This window comes from Pinus tabuliformis, chromosome 3_1, assembly GCF_031772625.1.
Source record: "Pinus tabuliformis cultivar Carrire ecotype Pingquan chromosome 3_1, CPIR1, whole genome shotgun sequence".
Lineage (NCBI taxonomy): Eukaryota > Viridiplantae > Streptophyta > Pinopsida > Pinales > Pinaceae > Pinus > Pinus tabuliformis.
Window position 1 is genome coordinate 609036650 of NC_142301.1, and position 24609 is coordinate 609061258.

General features: G+C 38.0%; 1 long non-coding RNA gene across 1 annotated transcript; it reads right to left on the minus strand.

The window, feature by feature from the left end:
• Positions 1 to 13878: 13878 nt before the first annotated feature.
• LOC149188474 (uncharacterized) lies at positions 13879 to 17489 on the minus strand. Its single transcript, XR_016256290.1, has 2 exons — positions 17219 to 17489; positions 13879 to 14269 (listed from the first exon to the last, which is right to left on the minus strand). It is a non-coding gene; the product is annotated as an uncharacterized LOC149188474 (long non-coding RNA).
• Positions 17490 to 24609: the final 7120 nt, after the last annotated feature.

Sequence of the window (24609 nt, forward strand, 5' to 3'; positions counted from 1 at the left end):
AGCCTTTCTCTTCTTTTGCCTTATTCATTTTTTCATTTTTCATTTTTTTAAATTTTTTTTTCAAAGAACTGTGCATAGGCACTTATTTATTTTCATGAGCCAGAAGAGGGATCCCGACTTATTGGGAGAATAAGAGGTTGTTTCTTCAGAGAAGTATGTTATATATATCTATGACATACTTGTTAAGGTTTTCCCCCTCACCTTACTCTACTTGACTGAGCTGATAAGGGTTTACCCAAAAGAACCGATTAGAGTAGGTGAATCTAGTTAACAGTGCAAGCGTTCTGTTTTCACCAAGACCCACTCTGAATAGAACGTATTTCCTGTCACGGTATCATCAACAGAAAACAACAAGATCTTCATAAAGAGAGAGGATAATAGATAATTAGATGTTGATAGTCGTACAAGTCCTCTTAGATTTTCTTGGCTTGTCTCAAGAGCCAAACACGATTTCATGTGAGGCTAACCTACGAATACAAGAAAGCAAAGAAAGCAAAAAGAAAAAAGAAGAATTAAAGCGAAAGAAAAACAAGTAAGCAAAGCAAGCAAGAAAACCAAACCAAGTTAGCAAGAAAACAAACATGCAAACCAGAAAGCAAAGAAAAGCAAGAAAGCAAACACTACTCCTACTCCTACACTAAACACTCGGGGTTACGTGAAATGAAATTTCCCTATGAAGCCACTGTAGGCATACGTGACCTGTGACCACAAAGATACAAGCAATTAAAACTAATAAAAAATAGTGTGCAACAGAAAATACAATAACTTGACAATCTTGCACACGAGAGAGAAGGCCTTGCATGTGGGCAGAAAGATGTGTTATAACCACCCAACACACATGCTTACCTCTTCAATACCTACCATTTTTCAACAAACCTCGAAAGCCTCTTGCAAGTGTTTGTTCATCTGCACCAAGCTTCTTAATGAGTGCGAGGAAGGATTGAAACTTGTTACTTACAACACGGCTCTCCAAGTAAGATTGTTCCAACCATTCAGTGATTAGATCATAAAATTCGTGATCGTTGCTTTGAAATACTTGTGATCTTTGAAAAGATGGATTTCTGATTTGAGAGAGGGGATCACGATGGGAATCAGGTACAGATAAATAGAACTAATCATTCTCGTCAGTCATGTCAAGACAATGAGGACCTGCCATAGCCATCAACACAGGTTGAAGTGACTCACCTTCTTGATATAAGTCTGAGGAGAAAGATGTTACATGGTGAAGATCATAGTGCGCGAAGCAACTATCATTGGATGTGTTGTTGGGAAAATGATAAACTTCATGACAGTCACCCAAGATAGAAGAAAGATCAAACAAGTTGGTCGAGATGCCAGATTCCTAGTTTGACATGAACAAAGAAAATTTTTGAACAATCTCGCAAACGCTCTAAATTATGGAACCAAGTTCGTTGTGCACTAGATATGACATAACACCCACTAGTAATTGGTGAAAAATTGCGCAGACATCATGGTCATCATAGGAATGTAGAAATGATGTCAGCACTATGAATGTGTGAAGCTAGTTGGGGTGTGGTGAAATGAGAGGAACTTGATTCGCGTGATAGATTGTGTGCTCGTCATCGCACAGGGAGATTGTTGGTGTGATGAGTGGGAAGATTTGAAGTGCAAGATTCTCAAGAAGACCAAGGAGCTAATCACAAGAGAGATTATCTGATAAGTATGATTCCGGACAAAGACAATCTTTAAGATAATCAACTTTATAGTTCCATGACTACATGAGAGATGGGCACTCCCAACCTGAGTTGGATGTAAGAGACGTGCATGAAGATGGACACACTGTAACAGACTGGTGGATTCGATCATGAGTGAAATTTTGAAATCTTGAAATATCACACCTGGAGTAGTAAAAAAAAATTACACAGGGATCCACGTCAAGTGCAACCATGCAGATAAATGGATTTTGCGTGAGAAACCAGATCTGATTGAGTTCTATGGGCTTACTAGAGTCACGAGGTCCAGACATAACCATCAACTGACGTTGAAGTGCATCGACTCCCTAGCATGTCCCAGAACTTTGCAAAATTGCATAATCATATTTTGAAGCTTGAACCAGATCGTGCATGGCTTGAGAGTGGTTGTTGTTGTTGATTTCAGAATTTATCTTAGGATGGCAGCCATCTCTATCGTAGGTTGCACTATATTTTTCAGCTTTATCAAGCTGACTTGAAGAGTTGTCTTCATGCAAGAGAAGAAATGACAGGGAATGAGAAGTATGCTCTATGATTAAACTATTTTCAACTTCATCATGGACAACCTCACTACCTTGTCTCAATTGAGGAGATAACTCATCAGATGAAGAAGTGAGATAACATTGATTATCTCCAACGCATGTGGATGCGTTGTGAAAGGTAGGACACACGGGAAAGTGAGGAGAAGAGAAAGTTTCGATGTGAACATCTTCTTTGATCGATGGAAATTCTAGATCTGAGTTAGAGTATTCATGATAAAATGAAAGATCACATGATGTTCTTGGGCATTTTTCATGGCATATGGAAGCATGGGAGTGATGATTGCCCAAGACGGGTGGTTGATCAAAAGAATTAATTATATAATATTTTTCATTGAGATTAGCAGATTGAGAATTGTTAGAGAATGGAAGCTCATTGGTTTGATGTGGACAATTTTGACTCAAAGAGGGGGAATTGGTAGTGCCTTCACCTTTCTACTCCTCTTCCAATGTAATTTGACTGACTTGCACCTAATCATAATTTGAGCCAACAACTTGGGAATTGAAAGAATGTGCACAACTTCCTAGTGAAACAGATTGGTCAAGCGAGTCATGGTACAAGGAATCATGGCTTGTGAATGATGGAGGATGGCAGATAGGTAGATCAAATTTGAGACTTGAGTTGTGAATGGTGATTTCCTCTTGTGGAATGGAGGAGTGAGTCTTAGCTATAGGATTTCTGACCCATTCTGGAACTTCCTCCATGGAAGCGAGAGACAGATGAGAAGATGGGCTAGGGACATGTTGCAAAAATTCCTCATCTTTGCAATCACCACAATGGGGCACCCACATCGGGACCTGAAAAGGAGGAGGACAAGAAACAAATGGGATGTTGGGCTTCTCCTCTACAATCTGAGGTGCCTCATGATTCGCAAGAGTTGGAGAAGAAGAAGAATCGAGAGGTTCGGGTTCACCGTATGAAGAGATACGAACCAAGCACTCGAAATCTTGTTTCAAGAAATTCCAGTTCAAATCTTATTTTAGAATTTCATAGCAAAGGTGAAGGAAACGATCAGAAAATTTCTCAACTGATTCGTTAGGCTCCATTCTTAATAGGTTGATTCTTCCACAAAAATCTCGGTATTTATACTTACCGAAGGCTTGATGGAGCTCCTTGAGGAAAGGGCAAAGGGAATGGATGGAAGCAGGTGGCAAGGTATGACACCATTGATTAGCGCGACCTTCAAGGTTGAGGAAGAAAACCACACAAGAAGACTCTTCATTATCGATTTCACAAGGTTGTCAAAATTGAAGAAAATTAGAAATGTGCTTGGATATGGACGTTCCGTCCTCACCATCAAACTTTAACTAGGACAAGTGAATGAGAAGCTCATTGGGGAGTGAAATTTGATCAAGGGAAAAATTGGAGAAACACACCAGGAGCACAATTTATGGATGGGCCATTCTATATAAGAGATTCAAAACAGATGCAACAGGCTCAGCTTGTCATCTAGCCCTCCTTCTTGTGCCATTTTGTTGACGGTGCTAGAACCGCCAACAAAGGGGATCTCCTCAATATGAAGTCCTAACTAGACCTCACACCATTTGGTGTAGGATTCCCATCTAGTACGATGGTCTGGTTGCCAGTATCTTAGAGATTTTCCTTAGTTCTTATTGTTTAACACATGAGAGTGTTATGATTATAACTTCAAGAAAGCGAGGTGAATATGCCCAGTGAGAGCTTAATGTAACTCTATGTTCAAGTTCTCTTACTGTCAAAGGGGGCAGGTAAAGTTAGCCTCTTGATGAGAGGGAATAATCCCAACCCGGAAGAAACACACGTCAACAACAACAAGGGTCTGTCCAACATATAGCAGAATAGTCCACAACGGATGCGGTAGTCCTGAAAACAAAATTTCAAGGGAGAACACGTACACCACTAGCGAAGTAGTCCACATGGGGGTGATGGTCATTAAAACCGAGAAAAACATAAAGATGGTCTGCCTAATGTCTAATGGAGTAGTCCACACGAACGAGACAACAATGATAAACAATAGAACACATCTTCAACAACATGAGTATGAAAATAGCTGAAGTAGTTCAACTATCTTAGTACACGTTAAGAAAATATGCATTACAAACGTTTAAAGAATATTCTTACAAACGGATACAAAAAATGCGTGAAAATGTGTTGGCCTAAGACAAGCTTCTGAATTAAGAAAAAGATCCCAAGACACATTTGTACACCATGCATCACTAGCCCTAGTAGTGGGACATTGGAGCCACTCCTCGCTCCTCAAAGAACATACTACAGACTCTCAAGGCTATGTGGGAGGAGCCAAGGTGAAAAATCCTTTTGCATGTATAATGAGGGGGTATATATAGCCAAGGGTGAACTGACCCTTGTGACTCTTCGACTTCCCTCATGATTGTTCGACTTACATGACTCTTCAACTTCATCTGTGGGTCTCTTGGACTTCCATGTTACATTACAATTATTACAACAAGCATGGCCCATAGTAGTGATGTGGCCAAAACAACTCGACATGACATTGCTAACATGTATCGGTTAAATGTGGTGTCCATGTCGAGCTGATGTGCTGCTTAGTGATGATATTCTCTCGGTATAACATGTCTTCACCTCCACATGGAAAAGTGTGCAGGTTCTTCGATGGTCTAGGTCTTTGCTTGATGGTGCATGTAAATGTGTCCCTTTCACTCGCTTGCTCTATGTGATTCATGTGATCATTCGACAACGATAAAGTCTTATAGCATGTGCCTCTTTCCATCTCGTTCATCGTCGCACCATGTTTCATTGATATACCTGTTCCTGCAATCATTCTTGACGAGACGACATCAAATCCAAAAAATATCCTAGTCTATCATGATGCATTTTTTCCATTTCATTCTAAGTGACTCGGAGAGGGACAACGAACTGAGATTACGGGAGCACAACATAGACCAGGATGCGAGGCTCCAGAGCATTGTCGGGAAAAAATGTGCAGATTTCACTGGGAGACAAATTTTCACAATCCAAGACAGCAGCGACAGCTATGGGGAAAATCCCAGCTAGGAGGCAGAACTGCGTAATTTCCTAAGGGAGCACTAGGCAGGTCATCCAACTGGGATCTACACCATTTCTCCAGGGAAGACAGTGCGAGTAGAAGGAGGCATTGGTAGAAAAATCTGTGTAGTTTTCTAGAGGAGCACAAAGTTGGGATGCAGGAGTTGCTGGTCAAAAATGCACAATCCTGAGAGACAGTCCGGGCTTAGTTAGTTCTACACAGTTTCTGAGATGGTTGCATAGCGGGGAAGAAGGGCTAGACATGACAGCTCTGCACAATTCCTAAGTTGTTTGCAAAGCGGGGAAGAAGGGCTGGACATGACAAATCTACGCAATTCTTGAGTGGTTGCAGAGCGGGGAAGAAGGTTTGGTAGGTCAGGACAGCTCTACGCAATTCTTGAGCTGGTTGCAGAGTGGGGAAGAAGGGTTGCTGGGCAGGATAGCTTTGCGCAATTCCTAGGATGTTTACAGAGATGGAAGGAAGGGTAGTACAAGACAAATCTACGCAATTTTGGAGATCAGTATAGCCCTGGGGCACAGCTCAAGTCATTTCTTTCGGTTGACTAGTGGGAGGCTTGATGGGAGGTCTTGAGGAAAGAACAGACTAGATCGGCTTTTGGGACAACTTCTACGTAGTTCTGGGAGTTAGCCTGTTGGGTCCCTATAATACTAGTGATTACCCCATTACTATTGTAGTTGTACCCCTTACTAATATTTTTGTGCCCCTATTATCCCCATATTGTTATTACTGTGCCCCATAGAATCCCTCTATTGTTATTTTTGTGGCTTTATATTATTATTGTTAGGTCGGCTGGGTTATATTGTGACTCCTTAGACTCCTATATATAGAAAGGAGGTTTTGTCATTTGGATCATCCAAGAATTGTTAATTTATGTAATGTAAAGGAGGTTTCCCCCTCGAAGAGGCTGAATTCTAAGGCGTTGATCTATATTTTCTATCTTTTCTTGAGCTGGTTTCATAACATCTGGTATCAGAGCTTTGGATTCTAGGGTTTTGCTGCTCCAAACCGGTCATCGTGGAATTTTCGCTATAACTTTTTTTCTACAACGTTTCAGAAGTTGCAAAAAAAACCCATTTGAGAAGAAATCGCGATGAACCTCGGGTCCGAATTTTAGAGCTTTTTGCGCTATATATGCGGAGATATGATCTGAGGAAGTTGGTCTTTTTGCAGACTCCTGAATTACATTCCAAACAGGTTACCTGGGGAAAAGTGTCATAAATTTCTCTCTGGGGATCGGATTGAAATTTCATAAGATGGTGAAGAAATAAGACGGACTGTAGTTTCTTGTATGCAGTTTTCAGATCCAAAGGTCGAAACAGTGACTCGTGGCATGTCGTACAAGTTCGCTCTACTGAACTAGTCTATAATCAAGTCACTGTGGGAGATTTTGCATAAATCTTCCTTGGACAATCCAATTTGGTTCAAACTTGTGGCATTGGAAAGAGGACACAAAGGGCTACTGCAGGTCATAAATTTAGATCTAGATGATTGGAAAGTACAGAGATACATCAGAGGCAATATCGAGCTCCTACAAAGTGAAAAAAGGTGTGTAGATTTTCTTAAATTTTTGCTTAAGCTTGGTTTAAAAATTTATTTTGAAGGAATTCAAAGGGCATAGTAGAGCATTATTATCGGTAGCTGATGCCCCGAGGAAAGAAAATGAAAACACCTAGTAAGGAACCTGAAAGCTCTAGCATGACTCATGAAGAAGAGGAAGAAATGCAACATGATATATCAAAATTACAAGACCAAGTGCAACAACTGTCCCTTGCATAAAAAGCAACAGAATCTAAGATGGATGGTTTAAAGAAAGGCGTAGAAGCTAAAATGGATTGTTTAAAGAAAGGTGTAGAATCTAAGATGAATGACGTGGAAGCTAAGATGGATGATTTGAAGATAGATTTGAAGACAGACATGGAAGAATTGAAGATAAATATGAATAAGTTGCTAAAAGAAAGGGTCACTAATGGTGAAAGGGTAGTAAAGGAAACTCATGATGAGAACAAAAGAAATGTTAATCATGATTCCATAGACTCTAATGTTGGATCAAAGACCCACCATATTCCAAAAATCGATATGAGGAAGTTTGATGGCAAGGATCCCGCAACATGGATATTACAGATGGAGCAATTTTTCGATCTCAATAATGTGCAAAACACACAAAAGGTACGTATTGCAACTTTATATTTGGAACCAAATCAGTTTGTATGGTATCAATGGCTTTGCTCTCGTAAACAATTTATCACTTGGGCAATTTTTACGGAAGAATTGATAGCACATTATGAGGATACAAAAAGCAACACTTTTTTTAGCCAATTGATAAGTCTCAAACAAAAGGGTTCAATAATGGAGCACATTGAGGAGTTCCAAAAATTGAACATAAGGGTAAAATATATTCCAGAGGAGCATAGGATTGATGTGTTCATAGGGTCTTTAAAGGATAATATCCAACATGATGTTTGCCTTTGGGAACCTGATTCATTAGAGAAGGCATTCAGGTTAGCAAGAAAAATGGAAAGCAAAATTATGGCAACCAGGAAGCATACCACTCACAACTATAAAGACGGAAGTGTTGTTGCTGCTAGTCTTCCACAACCTATAAGGTTGACACCACAACAATTGGAAGAAAAAAGAGCAAAAGGGCTTTGTTACAGTTGTGATAGCAAATACACTAAAGGTCATAAGTGTGCTGAGAAGAAATTATTCTACATAGATTGTGAAGAGGAAGAAGAAAAGGAGCAAGAAAGGTCAAAAGAAGAGGATATACTCTAGGAACAAAGCCTAGATAAAGAAGAAATGAATCCGACCATATCTTGTAATGCATTGGCAGGAATTACCACTCCTCAAACCATCAAGATAGAAGGACAAATCAAGAAGAAAAAGGTAATAGTGTTGATTGATTCAGGAAGTACCCACAATTTTATTCATTGTAAGGTAGCAAAAGAATTGAATTGCTTCCAGCACCAGAGTGTCAAGTGATGGTTGCAAATGGAGGAACAATAAATTGCTCTGGAAAGTGCCATAATATCAAGCTATCCATGGGAGAATATGTATTGACTAGCCCAATGCTTTCCATTCCAATGGGAGGTGTTGATGTTGTACTAGGAGTCCAATGGCTACAATCCTTGGGTACAATAGCTTTTAATTTTCAAGAACTTTTCATGAAATTTTCTGTGGAAGGAAAGGAAGTTGAATTAAGGGGTATTGCAGGGAAACCAGGAAAGATAATCAGCTCTAACGGTATGACAAAGCTTCTAAAAAAGGAACAAAGAGGTGTAATTGCACAATTATGTTCGCTAGATGTTTCCACATTGGAATCATCTATTTCTCCAGATCTCCAAAAAGTCCTGGACAATCATTCCAAGGTATTTGAGACTCCCAAAGGTCTCCCACCTATTCGTGATCATGATCATGCTATTCATCTGATTCCAGGAAGTGTTCCTCCAAACATCAGGCCGTACAGATATCCCTATGCCCAAAAGAGTGAAATTGAACGTATGGTTGCAGAAATGCTAGAGGCTGGTATAATTCAACCAAGTCAAAGTTCTTTCTCTGCTCCAGTAGTATTGGTGCACAAGAAGGATGGATCATGGCGCATGTGTCCAGATTATAGGGAGCTCAACAAGCTCACTATTAAAGATAAGTTTCCCATTCCTGTCATTGATGAATTACTGGATGAATTGCATGGATCAATTTACTTCACCAAGTTGGATCTTCGTTCAGGATATCATCAAATCAGAATGAAGATTGAAGACATTCCGAAAACAACATTTAGAACTCATGAGGGTCATTATGAATTTTTGGTCATGCCTTTTGGCCTTACCAATGCACCTTCAACATTTCAAGGTTTGATGAATTCAATTTTCAAACCATTCCTTAGAAAATTTGTGTTAGTATTTTTTGATGATATACTAATCTACAGCAAGTCTTGGAAGGATCATGTTGAACATGTTGACAGGGTGCTACAACTATTGGAGGAGAAACAATTATATGCAAAAAGATCCAAATGTTTTTTTGGAGTACAAGAGGTGGAATATCTGGGTCATATTGTATCTCATGAAGGAGTTAAGGTAGACCCTAGCAAAATTAAAGCCATTAAGGAATGGAAAATTCCCACATCCATAAAGCATCTGCGAGGATTTCTCGGGTTGACAGGGTATTATCGCAAGTTTGTTAAGAATTATGGGAGAATAGCAGCACCTCTAACAACATTATTGAAGAAAGATGCATTTTCATGGACTCCAGAAGCAACAAAGGCCTTCGAACATCTTAAAGAGGCAATGTGCCAAGCACCAGTCTTAGCTACACCGGACTTCACAAAAACCTTTATTGTGGAATGTGATGCTTCAGGAAATGGAATTGGTGTTGTTTTAATGCAAGATGAAAGACCCATTGCTTTTGAAAGTCGTCCAATCAAGGGAAAGTTTTTACACAAAGCTATTTATGAGAAGGAAATGTTGGCAATACTCCATGCACTTAAGAAATGGCGACCCTACCTAATGGGAAGACACTTCAAGGTAAAAACGGATCATGATAGCCTTAAATACTTTTTAGAACAAAGATTATCCTCTGAAGAGCAACAAAAGTGGGTCACAAAGATGTTGGGTTATGACTTTGAAATCATCTACAAAAAAGGGAAGCAAAATGTGGTGGCAGATGCACTCTCAAGAAAGGATGAGGATGTGGAAGCATTGTTGTGTGCCATTTCTATTATCCAACCAGATTGGATAAACGAAGCAAGGGAGGAATGGAAGAATGACGAAGAAGTGTGGGCACTTATTCGAAAGTTACAACAAGATTCCAGTATGTCTGATACATTTAGCTGGCAAAATGATTCGTTATGGTACAAAGATCGCTTATACCTCTGTAAGAATTCCCAGCTAAAACAAAAGATTCTTATGGAATTGCACACTTCTCCCTTAGGAGGGCACTCAGGATTTTTAAAAACTTACCACAGGGTTAAGAAGGAATTTTTTTGGGATGGCCTTAAATCAGATATTCAAAAGTTTGTGGCGGAATGTTTGGTTTGCCAACAAAATAAAGTTGAAACAATTAAGACACCGGGTCTATTACAACCTTTATCCATTCCAAGCCAACGTTGGGAGGAGGTTTCAATGGATTTTATCACAGGTTTACCCAAGTCTGAGGGAAGAGTGTCATCATGGTGGTAGTTGACAGACTTACCAAGTATGCACACTTTTGTGCATTATCACATCCATTTAAAGCCAGTACAGTTTCTACTGCATTTATGGAAACAATTCAAAAGCTACATGGAAACCCAAAGATTATTGTAAGTGACAGAGATCCCATTTTCACTGGAAATTTTTTGACAGAATTATTTTCTTGTCTTGGTACTCAGTTAGCTCATAGCTCATCTTATCATCCTCAATCTGATGGGCAAACTGAGATAGTAAACAAATGTTTGGAAGGATATCTTCGTTGCTTTGTATCTGATAAACAGACACAATGGGTCAAATGGTTGCCTCTGGCTGAATGGTGGTATAACACTTCCTTCCATACAGCAACAAAAATGACCCCATTTATGGCACTTTATGGGTATCACCACCATCCATCACATCATATTTAAGAGAAAATTCTAAGGTTCAAGCAGTGGAACATCACATCGAACATCAACAACAAGTCCTCCAACTCTTAAAGGATAACCTCGTGTTGGCACAGAATAGAATGAAACAACAGGCAGATCAACATCGCAGCGAAAGAAGTTTTGATGTAGGTGATTGGGTATTCCTACGGCTACAACCATATAAGAAAATGTCCCTCAAGCAAGCTAAGAAGGATAATAAATTATCACCAAAGTATTATGGTCCATACAAGGTGTTGCAAAAGATTGGTACTATGGCATACAAATTGGAGCTTCCTGCAGCTTCTCGATTGCACCCAGTTTTCCATGTTTCATGTTTAAAGAAGGTTATAGGCGACAAGCTCCCAGTTCAAACAATATTGCCAGAACTTGACGAGGAAGGAAAAATTATATTGGAACCGGAAGCAGTCACAGAAACAAGAACTCGACAGCTACAAAATCGATCAATTTCGGAGTATCTTATCAAGTGGAAGAATTTATCCGCTGAAGATTCCACATGGGAGGATGAGAATTTTATACAGAAGCATCCAGAACTTCTCAAGCGTTGAGGACAACACTTTTTTGAAGGAGAGGGGCATGTTGGGTCCCTATAATACTAGTGATTACCCCATTACTATTGTAGTTGTACCCCTTATTAATATTGTTGTGCCCCTATTATCCCCATATTGTTATTACTGTGCCCCATAGAATCCCTCTATTGTTATTTTTGTGGCTTTATATTATTATTGTTAGGTCGGCTGGGTTATATTGTGACTCCTTAGACTCCTATATATAGAAAGGAGGTTTTGTCATTTGAATCATCCAAGAATTGTTCATTTATGTAATGTAAAGGAGGTTGCCCCCTCGAAGAAGCTGAATTCTAAGGCGTTGATCTATCTTTTCTATATTTTCTTGAGCTGGTTTCATAACATAGCCAGCTGGATTATCTCTTGAATTACGCAGAGTAGGTTACTCGGAGGACAACCTCAAGCTTTCCACAATTCTCGGTAGCAGTGCAAAGTCACTGAGATTGGGTCTAGTTGATAGAGGGTTGTTCGGTTGACAGATTTTCAAGAAAATTGACTAAGTGTGAAAGTGAGTGTGCCCATGTAGACATGACAATGTGATCACACACTTATCTGGACTTGATGACAAGACACCTCAAACCAACAAGACAACAAGTGCTCAGTGAGACTGACTTGAAGGTTGAGAGCGACAAGTGTGACAGTTGAAATATGTCTTCGAACGACCGTGACAACACTTGTGCGATAGTGTTTACAACTTTTTGTGTGAGTGTGATTGATGTCAAAAGATAAAAAACAACTCATACACACAAAGACAAACCTTCAAAATTTCCAGAACAAACTCGCAAGCATGACATAACAATCAACATGCCAAAGAAGATAGTTGGTCAAACAAGAAAAAAGGAAGCAAGACACGTAGAGGAAACACATGAAATGATTTTGTGCTTGCAAACATGCATGTTATCAAAGACAGAATGATATGACAATGACAAGAATTCCTTCAAGCTTCACTAAGAGATGTACTTCAAAAGATATTCTTTACTTACCATACTTACCCTCGAGATGATCATGAATCTGACGGAGTTTGCATGAGGTCCCGATCATAACCTGGTTTCTTGTTCCTTCTCCTCAGCTCCTTGAGAGTGATGCATCATGTCATATTTTTTTGTAATCACTGAGAGATATATTTGTGCAATTTCATCGGACGGTGACTGTTGTCGGGATGATCTGCACAATTTTTCATAGCAAGGCTAGGATGCCTTCTCTGCGTAGTTTCTGGATGCAGGGTGGTTTCATGCATGGTTGTCATTTGTTGATATTAAAACAAGAATTGATTGTTCTTACCTTACTAGAAGTTGAACACTTAGGTTGGTTCTATAAACTAGGGGTTTAATATGGCTAATGTTAGAGCTTTAGTTTCATGAAAATATACTAGGGAAAACCTAGAATGCATGAGAAATGACATTGACAATAGAATGGATAAATATCCAAAGAGAACCATCATTCCCAAATTTGAGCTAAATCATCGATTAAGAGTTGAAGAAAATTATATATAAGGGACCTCATAGGCTACAAGAAGTGTATTCCAAAGGATTTAAGGAGGATTATAAAAAATAAACAAATCATGTATAAATAATGGGGAGATTTCCTCTAACAAAGGTGAGAGTGGAACATAAACTCCTGTAATATAGGATCTCTACCCTACCCCAAATACACTAGCCCTCCGTATCCTTTTGAAAATGCTAGAGTCATGTTGATAGTTATATCCAAACAAACTATGAAGAGAAACATAAACATTGTTCAATAGAGTGAGTCCTTAGTAGGCCTATTAAACAATATTGAGCCATCAACAAACAAAAATATAACTGGTAAAAGAAAACAAGACAACCCCTTCCACATCAAATAAAAAAACCAAGTTAAATCTAAGATTACATAAGAGAAAATCCCAACATAAAGGACACAAGAATCCATGAAACATGGAATATAACTCTATGTCATCCTCGTTAGAATTCACAAAAACTAAAATATAAATAAAAGAACAATGAAATCAACAAAATATTCGACAACAACGACAAAGACAATTACCAAAGTAATAAAAATATATTTCCATCCAACCATACCAATAGAAACCAAAGAAGAAAAAAGCATAGATCCTTAAATATACAATAGTGGCAAAATTTCCAGAGCAAACTACAAACCTATAATACCATTTATAAACTAAATTATAACAAGACGGGTTGCATGGCAGCTAGTCCTTGCCTTAAGTATACCATTTATAAACTAAATTATAACAAGACGGGTTGCATGGCAGCTAGTCCTTGCCTTAAGTGCAGCGACCTGGTAGTTGTGCAGCGACCTGGTAGTTGAGGACTGTATGGTTGCCAGATTTAGACACACGTGATTAGACAACTACTCTAAACGCAACCAGATAAAAATATTGTTAAAATTGTGATGCAAAAGTAAATCATTCTACCTGTGTTATTCTGTTACTTCAAATTTCAGAAGCAAGTAATCGTGATATTTTCTTTGCCTGTGGATGAAAGCAAAACTTATCAGATAAATTTGGTATTTTAAACACTACAAAGTTCCAAAAGAGAACCATATATCACAACTCCAAAACAAAGTTCAAAACGGGCATTTATGACGACTGTGCGTAGTTCTTAGTGTTCCCCTGGCTGAGCACAGCCATATCCTCTTTCTCATATGCAGCATGCTATTTCATCTCAGCCACATGTTCTCTCACAGGAGCATCAACAACAACCTGTTTTGTCACAGCATGTGCTTCATCAACAGACAGCATCTCAACAACAGTGATTGTCACCTGCACCTCCAACGTTGGCACTTCAGCAGTGTGGTGCTTCACCTGTAAATCCACCTTTGCAAAGTCCTCCACAGCAGCAACTAAACCTTGCTCAGGCACTTGGACAAAGTTTACAGGTAGCTGGCCAGTCAAAGTAGCTTTCTTTGACTCAGAAATTCTTTGCTATGTATAATAATAAAGATAACTTGTCATATTATAATGATACTGTGCTACAACGATGTTATTTTTGGGTAAAGATATTGTGCTTTTTTGGATCTTCTTTATGGAAGCGAAGAGCATCCAAGTATGTTGTGCTTATACAACTAAAGAGGTAGCTGTGAGGTCCATGATAAATATAGATTTTATTGCTATAATATATAGATTTTGGGCTTCCATTCCATGCTTATATTCCGTTTATTAAAGTAAAGGTAAACAGTATCCACCACGTCCTAAATTCGTTACACAATTCCAAAAATTCTACTTACATCCCAGGAAAAAATTGGGACAAGATTGAAACCTATATAACATTAAAAAAATATACTCTTCTGAATTCAATCGCAGATACATCTCATCGTTATTAAAGAATACAAATCTTTCTTTATTCCTGGAATGCATGGCAGGTGAGAAAAACTTATTATTAAATGTACACAACCGTCTTTTCTTGGCAAAGAAATTTGCATACTTCATTCCAGAAATGCACTGCGTGTAAAATCGAGTTGACCAAATGTATGGGTTATTCTGAAATTATGTGTACGTGTCCTATACTTAGCTTTTGAAATCAGCTCTGGACATGCATATATTGCGTGTAAATTGTGAATACTTCAGAAGTTTTCCCTTGAAAAATAAGTCATGGCCATCACTATAACAGTGCCTGTTTTAGCAACAATATGGGATCATTCTTGTTTCATTTCATTTTCCATACTCCCCTTGCAAAAGGGGAGAAGAGGACACAGGATATTAGGTAATCAGACAGCCCAACAGAAACCAATGCTCATTTCAATGTCGGGATATGTGCCCTTACCAAATTTTCCAGACAGGTAGCTCTTAGTAATTACAAATATGCAAGTGGTGGCACCATCACACATGTAAACAACCCGCTTAGCCCGGAACCGACGGCCTAGCAGGATCACACGAAAGGTACTGAAAATGAAACGTGGCATGCTCATAGAAAACGAAAATGAAATATGTAGCATGAAAATGAAACCTGTCTTCATGTTTCTGAAGAATACGACCATGTGGTAAGAGAAAATAAAAAATGTAAAAACACCAGCTTATCAAAATCGCAACCACAGCAACAACGGTTGTTTCAGCTTGCCTGCCCTGACATTTTTGCGTCTGGATATTTATGATCTGCACTTGGAATTTGATCATGGCATTTTTTAGGATCTGTGCTTGGAATTCGAATTCGATCAAGATCTGGGCTTGGAATTCGATCAGGGACTGGGAATAGGACCAGAAAAGAGCGGATCCGCCACCTTTGTTTATGCCACTACTCCTCTTGGGTAAGGTAATTGCAAGCTGGCTGGTAGAGACAGCCTCACCATCCTCTTGGTTAAGGTAATTGCAAGCTGGCTGGTAGAGACAGCCTCGCCATCAACAAAGACAGACAGAAACAGCAGCTTCAGAGGCCTGCACAACAAGAATCCCCCAGGAATTGTGGCCAACAGAGGCAAGCTGACTGAGTGTTTAATCTAAGACACCCAGCTTTGCCAATCTACTTTCCATGTAAGTGTGGAATTCATCTTTGAGACTTGAGGCCTTGCTCTTCAGCTGGTGTGACTTCTCAGATCTTGTTGGGCTTCCACAGTGCTGCTTATAAAAGCTTGAAGGTAGTCTTGTTCTTTCAACCTGTCATGGGATGATTCCAGTTCACTGATCTTTATCTTCTTTGCAGATGTTACAAGACCAGAGGATTGAAGTGGAGCTTTTCTTCTCCCAGATGACTAAAACAATTCTATTATAAAAAGAACCCTCAAAAACCATGGCAGACAATGGAGATTCATCTAATATGCAACAATAGTCATTGGGGAGAATTAACTGTATCAACACACTACCAGAGCAATTCAAGAGGATATCCCTGCCAGGTCATCCTCTAAAGAGCGGTGTTTTTCTCCTGCCAGTCTGCTCTCGGGAGTAAGTTTATTTTTTGTTTTTTTTCCTGTTGTTTTAGGTCTTGGAAATGAACAATTAATCTTTTACAGTTATTTAGCAATAGCAGATAAAATATACATCTATTATGTAATCTTATTTTGGATACCATTTAGCCACAGTTATTTAGTGATGACCAAGTTCTAATAGATCTATTCGCTCAATCTGCTCTGTAACCAGAACTTTGGTCTCAGAATCATGCAATTGTAACTATCTTTTGTTTTATTCAATCTGCTCTGTAACCAGAAATTTGGGTCTCAGAACCATGCAATTGTAACTATCTTTTGTTTTATTAATAAAAGATGGTGTGTTTTTTTCTTGTGAAAAAAAATCCATTACCGTGCATGATATAGTCAATCTCTCTCTTAGGAATTCAAAGATTGTTGTGTTAAATGTTTCTGTGAACAATGCATCAAAGCATAGTCCCAAAGAAAACGCTAAAGCCACATAAAATAAAAGAACTTTTCTTGTCAAGAATTTGGCTCTTGTCCTGGGGTACCATGTCGATTGTAAGCCTAAGGCCAATGGCCAAAATCACAAATAAAAAGAACCAGTGTATTTTTAGTTAACAGAAGACTCGTGTAATTAAGAATTATAGAAATTTATATTCGTAAAGTTCATGTTCATTTAAGATGTTTTATCTAAACGAATTATTGGCATTGACTCTATCTATGCATTCCATTGTTAAATCAATGTCAAAGAGAATCAGTACAGATTTTTGAACTTTGTTGTATCGCTGCACTCCAAATGCAGATTTTAATATGAAATATATTTGCGCATTTTAATATGAAATATAATTCTTGTTACAGTAATTGCATGAAGTCTATGCCTGTACTATATACACAGAGCAAGTCCAGGAGCAGGAATTAAGAAACCGACTCTGTCTGCCTTTTACTTTGAGGGAAAAGTAGCAAGAGCAAGTCCAGCAGCAGGAATTCAAGAAACCGACTTTGTCTGCACGCAATCTAAATAATGGCACCAGGTAACTAGTAATGAATAGCACTACTTGTAACCCTTACTTTGTATTGCAATCACCCTTACTTTGTATTGCAATCAGAACATTTTCTAAATTTAAAAAGAAACAATTATATACCCAATAAAGCCTGTGGAGATTACCTTGATGTCGCCGCAAATTTTCATGAAATGATGTAAAGCTGACTGATCTGTACAAAATTTACTTTGAGGGAAAAATAGCAAGAGCAAGTCCAGCAGCAGGAATTCAAGAAACCGACTTTGTCTGCACGCATTCTAAATAATGGCACCAGGTAACTAGTAATGAATAGCACCACTTGTAACCCTTACTTTGTATTGCAATCACCCTTACTTTGTATTGCAATCAGAACATTTTCTAAATTTAAAAAGAAACAATTATATACCCAATAAAGCCTGTGGAGATTACCTTGATGTCGCCGCAAATTTTCATGAAATGACGTAAACCTGACTGATCTGTGCCCTTTGCATAGAAATCCTGCCCTCGAGCAGTGATACTGCCATCATGAAGAGCTACAACAGGAGTTTCTAAGGCTCGATACCCTTAAGGCTAATACCCTTAAGGCTAATAAGAAGCAAGAAGAGATGGAGAGGGAGACAGTTTTCTGCCCCAATTAGCCGCATCAGGGACAACCTGGGTTACTGGTTAAGAAGGAAGGCTCTGCAAGCAAGTACCCTGGATAATGCGAAGATAGCTCCCGTTGCTTCATAGCTCTCCCTATTGTGCTACTTCTGCTTCACAGCTCTCTTTTGCCCTGGAACCTGGGTTACTGGTTAAGAAGGAAGGCTAAGAAGGAAGGCTCTACAGGCAAGTACCCTGGATAAGTACCCTGGATAATGTGCTCCCTTACCACATTAACATGTGGAAACTTCAGCCACACCGCACCTTACCACATTAACATGTGGAAACTTCAGCCACACCGCACAAACACGTAGCAACTTCAGCGATTAAGAAATGGCTTATGGAAACTTTATCTTCCCTGGCATTTCCAATCTAGGCTAACATTTAATATTGTTAGACTAATGCTAGTGTGCTCCCTTACCACATTAACATGTGGAAACTTCAGCCACACCGCACAAACACGTAGCAACTTCAGCGATTAAGAAATGGCTTATGGAAACTTTATCTTCCCTGGCATTTCCAATCTAGGCTAACATTTAATATTGTTAGACTAATGCTAGCATTAGTCTAAAACAATTTCGAAATATGCAAAACACAAACCGAAAATAACATAAGATTATCACCCCTCCGCCTCGGGAAGAGGCCAAATAAGACCACGAAAAAAATTAGAATATGGTCTGCATACGACATAGCTCATAGACACCTAAAAACTTACTAAATATTTTGGGCGAACTAATGTTAACTCATCGAAATCGATTACTATAGTCCCCTGGCAGGGACTAATAAGAAGTGAAATGAGATGCCCTAAAGAATTTTTGAATGAGGTGTAACCAAATTAAACATGAGACAAAACCATATAACCAAAACCCAAAACATTCAAACACCCCACTTCAAATCATTTTTTCTAAACTATATGTGCACAAAAAGTCTCAAATACAAGTAACTCAAAAATATTATTAAATGTCTCACTAAAAAAACGTGTGAGATATATGAAAGCTAATATTCTCAAATTCCACACCAAAATAATGATTATGAAACGCGGAGAACTATTGAAATGAAGGAATGAGAGGTGAAAAGAATTTCATTAAATTCCCTTCCACCAAATATCTAAGCAAACACCAATAATGAGGCCATTAATTAACTTAACAATCATCGATATTATCATGGATGCACAATACGATATCCTAAAATGATTAGGAGAGGTTACATCTTTATGCATTTAAAGGAATTGCGACAGAGGCAAGGATGTTCGACCAAAGGAGGCACTTCAGAAGGACTAGTCGAGGTTGAACACTCTAAGTACGTTTTCTGTTTGAAGCATGCTTTTATTTGATAAGTCCAATCAAATTGCAGCTGCCTTCATATTATACTCATGTGTAGGGAAACCTACAAGTAATTATTGTAACTATTTGAAGCATGCTTTTATTTGATACGTCCAATCAAATTGCACCTGCCTTCATATTATACTCATGTGCTTGGAAACCTGCAAGGAATTATTGTAACTAAGTGTTAAAATTAAGAGTATTGATGTTATACGTGAGAGATGCTATCAATTTTCATTGTTTCACTTTCAACAACTATGCATTGCATTTTCTATTGGTTGAAAGTATAAGAGAGAATGTAAAAGAGAGATTAATAGTTTGTTAGTGAATAATGTAAGGATGAAACCAACAGATATGGTTTGAACCTTTTGAAGGAAATACGAGAATATTCTACACATGTCATCATTATATTATTTTTGGCTTCTACATATACTATCATTGTATTATTTGTGGCCTCTACATATACTATCATTGTATTATTTGTGGCCTCTAAATCTCGAGATTTAGAGATTTAGTTGTGCTATTTTATGCTGTCATCGTTATGACTTCTAACAATGTAAGAAGGAAACTAAAAACAATACTATTTACATAAAAGTATTTACGAACAAGAAGATAAAATGGAGAAGGATATATCCAACAATGTAAGGAAACCAAACAATATTTTTTTTTTTCAAAAATATAGCATATATTTACATAAAAGTATTTACAAACAACAAAATAAAATGGAGAAGAATATTCTTTGTTATTTTTAAGTTTCAAGATAAGTTTCAAGATTAGGTTACTTAGACTCTACAACCTTTAGAGTTGTTAGGCAGGCATGCTTACCTCATTTTGATGCTTCTAATGCACTTAAAAAATAAAAAAATATCAGAAGGGGCTAGGCAAGTTTTGAAAATTTATTCATCATTAAATACAAACTCAAGTTCACTCTCAGTTCTCAGACATTTCATGAGCATTTACATCTAATAACATTGTTTAGAAAATCTTCGGCAAAATCACATAATCAATCTTTTGTCGACGCGTTTCGAACCAACTAGTGTGGTTCATCGTCAGGACAAGTTGAAAAACAGATTATTTTATTTTCATTAAATAAAATATTTTATACTTTTATATTCATTAATATATAATTTATTATTAATTTATATTTCTTCATTGATTTATTTATAAATAATTTATTATTATTTTATAATTCTTCATATGTTTATAGTTTTATCTCACACCGAATATAACTAATTTTATACATTTATATATATTGATTTATTTATTATTATATTTAATTTAATTTTTATCTATTTTTTACCTAATATAACTGAATTGGACCTTTCTCCCTTAGTTAGGTAACCGTTGGTGTCTCTGCTCTAGCTATTTAAACAGGCGAAGCTGGATCTGTTTTTCAACTTGTCCTGACGATGAACCACACTAGTTGGTTCGAAACGCGTCGACAAAAGATTGATTATGTGATTTTGCCGAAGATTTTCTAAACATTTACATCTATCTGAAGGAAAAATTCATTGGATTCCTGGCATCATTGTCACCATGACCGTAGATTGTTATTTCACGAGACATGTCAGTAAACTGTCTATTTCTTTTGCAATCTCTCTCTGATTGAGGGATGCACCCATAAATACTAATTTCAAATTGACTTTGCATATTTCTGTTTAGAGTATTTGTTGGGTCCCTATAATACTAGTGATTACCCCATTACTATTGTAGTTATACCCCTTATTTATATTGTTGTGCCCCTATTACCCCATATTGTTATTTCTGTGCCCCATAGAATCCCTCTATGGTTATTTTTGTGGCTTTATATTATTATTGTTAGGTCGGCTGGATTATATTGTGACTCCCTAGACTCCTATATATAGAAAGGAGGTTTTGTCATTTGTATCATCCAAGAATTGTTCATTTATGTAATGTAAAGGAGGTTGCCCCCTCGAAGAGGCTGAATTCTAAGGCGTGGATCTCTCTTTTCTATCTTTTTGTGAGCTGGTTTCATAACATTTGGTATCAGAGCTTTGGATTCTAGGGTTTCGCTGCTCCAAACAGGTCATCGTGGCATTTTCGCTATAACTTTTTTTCTGTGACGTTTCAGAAGTCGCAAAAAAAACCCATTTGAGAAGAATTGCCGCTGAACCTTGGGTCCAAATTGCAGAGCTTTTATCGCGATATTTTCAGAGATATGATCTGAGAAAGTTGGTCTTTTTGCAGACTCCTGAATTACATTCAAAACAGGTGACCTGGGGAAAATCGTCATAAATCTCTCTCTGAGGATCGGATTGAAATTCCGTAAAAAGGTACAGAAAGAGGACGGACTGTAGTTTCTTGTGTGTGTGTTTTAGATTCAAAGGTTGAAACAGTGACTCGTGGCACGTCGTACAAGTTCGCTCTACTGAACCAGTCTAAAAGCAAGTCACTGTGGGAGATTTCACATAACTCTTCCTTGGAGAATCCAATTTGGCTCCGACTTGTGGCATTGGAAAGAGGACGTAGAAGGCTACTACAGGTAGCAATTTCAAAATTGGAGGATCCGAAATTACAGATATACATCAGATTCAATATCAGGCTTCTATAAAGTGAAAAAAGGTGTGTAGTTTTTTTTTTAATTTTTGTGTAAGCTTGGTTTAACGGAATTCAAAGGGCATAGTAAAACTTTATTATCGGTAACTGATGCCCCGAGGAAAGAAAATGCAAACACCTAGTAAGGAACCTGAAAGCTCTAGCATGACTCATGAAGAAGAGGAAGAAATGCTACATGATATATCAAAATTACAAGAACAAGTGCAACAAATGTCACGCTCACAAAAGCTAACAGAAGCTAAGATAAGTGGCGTGGAATCTAAGGTAAATGGCGTGGAATCTAAGATAAAGGGAATGGAAGCTAAGATGGATGGCATGGAAGCTAAGATTGACGCTAAATTTGATGGCATGGATGATAAGATGGATGAATTGAAGAAGTTGCTACAAGAAAGGGTCACTAATGGTGAAAAGGTAGTAAAGGAAACTCATGATGAGAATAAAAGAAATGTTAATCATGATTCCATAGCTCTAATGTTGGATCGAAGACTCACCATGTTCCAAAACTCGATGTGAGGAAGTTTGATGGCAAGGATCCCGCCACATGGATATTATAGATGGAGCAATTCTTCGATCTCAATAATGTGAAAAACACACAAAAGGTACGTATCGCAACTTTATGTTTGGAACCAAATCAGTTTGTATGGTATCAATGGCTTTGTTCTCGTAAACAATTTATCACTTGGGCAATTTTTACGGAAGAATTGATAGCACATTATGAGGATACAAAAAGCAACACTTTTTTTAGCCAATTGATAAGTCTCAAACAAAAGGGTTCAATAATGGAGCACATTGATGAGTTCCAAAAATTGAACATAAGGGTAAAAGATATTCCAGAGGAGCATAGGATTGATGTGTTCATAGGGTCTTTAAAGGATAATATCCAACATGATGTGCGCCTTTGGGAACCTGATTCATTAGAGAAGGCATTCAGGTTAGCAAGAAAAATGGAAAGCAAAATTATGGCAACTAGGAAGCATACCGTTCACAACTATAAAGACGGAAGTGTTGTTGCCCATAGTCTTCCACAACCTACAAGGTTGACACCACAACAATTGGAAGAAAAAAGAGCAAAAGGGCTTTGTTACAATTGTGATAGCAAATACACAAAAGGTCATAAGTGTGCTGCGAAGAAATTATTCTACATAGATTGTGAAGAGGAAGAAGAAAAGGAGCAAGAAAGGTCAAAAGAAGAGGATATATTCCAGGAACAAGGCCTATATGAAGAACAAATAAATCCGACCATATCTTGTAATGCATTGGCAGGAATTACCACTCCTCAAACCATCAAGATAGTAGGACAAATCAAGAAGAAAAAGGTAATAGTGTTGATTGATTCAGGAAGCACCCACAATTTTATTCATTGTAGGGTAGCAAAAGAATTGAATTGCTTCCTATATCCAGCACCAGAGTGTCAAGTGATGATTGCAAATGGAGGAACAATAAATTGTTCTCGAAAGTGCCATAATATCAAGCTATCCATGGGAGAATATGTATTGACTAGCCCAATGCTTTCCATTCCAATGGGAGGTGCTGATGTTGTACTAGGAGTCCAATGGCTACAATCCTTGGGTACAATAGCTTTTAATTTTCAAGAACTTTTCATGAAATTTTCTGTGGAAGGAAAGGAAGTTGAATTAAGGGGTATTGCAGGGAAACCAGGAAAGATAATCAGCTCTAATGGCATGACAAAGCTTCTAAAAAAGGAGCAAAGAGGTGTAATTGCACAATTATGTTCGCTAGATGTTTCCACATTGGAATCATCTATTTCTCCAGATCTCCAAAAAGTCCTGGACAATCATTCCAAGGTATTTGAGACTCCCAAAGGTCTCCCACCTATGCGTGATCATGATCATGCTATTCATCTAATTCCAGGAAGTGTTCCTCCAAACATCAGGCCGTACAGATATCCCTATGTCCAAAAAAGTGAAATTGAACGTATGGTTGCAGAAATGCTAGAGGCGGGTATAATTCAACCGAGTCAAAGTTCTTTCTCAGCTCCAGTAGTATTGGTGCACAAGAAGGATGGATCATGGCGCATGTGTCCGGATTATAGGGAGCTCAACAAGCTCACTATTAAAGATAAGTTCCCCATTCCTGTTATTGATGAATTACTGGATGAATTGCATGGATCAATTTACTTCACCAAGTTGGATCTTCGTTCGGGATATCATCAAATCAGAATGAAGGTTGAAGACATTCCGAAAACGGCATTTAGAACTCATGAGGGTCATTATGAATTTTTGGTCATGCCTTTTGGCCTTACCAATGCACCTTCAACATTTCAAGGTTTGATGAATTCAATTTTCAAACCATTCCTTAGAAAATTTGTGTTAGTATTTTTTGATGATATACTAATCTACAGCAAGTCTTGGAAGGATCATGTTGAACATGTTGACAGGGTGCTACAACTATTGGAGGAGAAACAATTATATGCAAAAAGATCCAAATGTTTCTTTGGAGTCCAGGAGGTGGAATATTTGGGTCATATTGTATCTCATGAAGGAGTTAAGGTAGACCCTAGCAAAATTAAAGCCATTAAGGAATGGAAAATTCCCACATCCATAAAGCATCTGCGAGGATTTCTTGGGTTGACAGGGTATTATCGCAAGTTTGTTAAGAATTATGGGAGAATAGCAGCACCTCTAACAACATTATTGAAGAAAGATTCATTTTCATGGACTCCGGAAGCAACAAAGGCCTTTGAACATCTTAAAGAGGCAATGTGCCAAGCACCGGTCTTAGCTACACCGGACTTCACAAAAACCTTT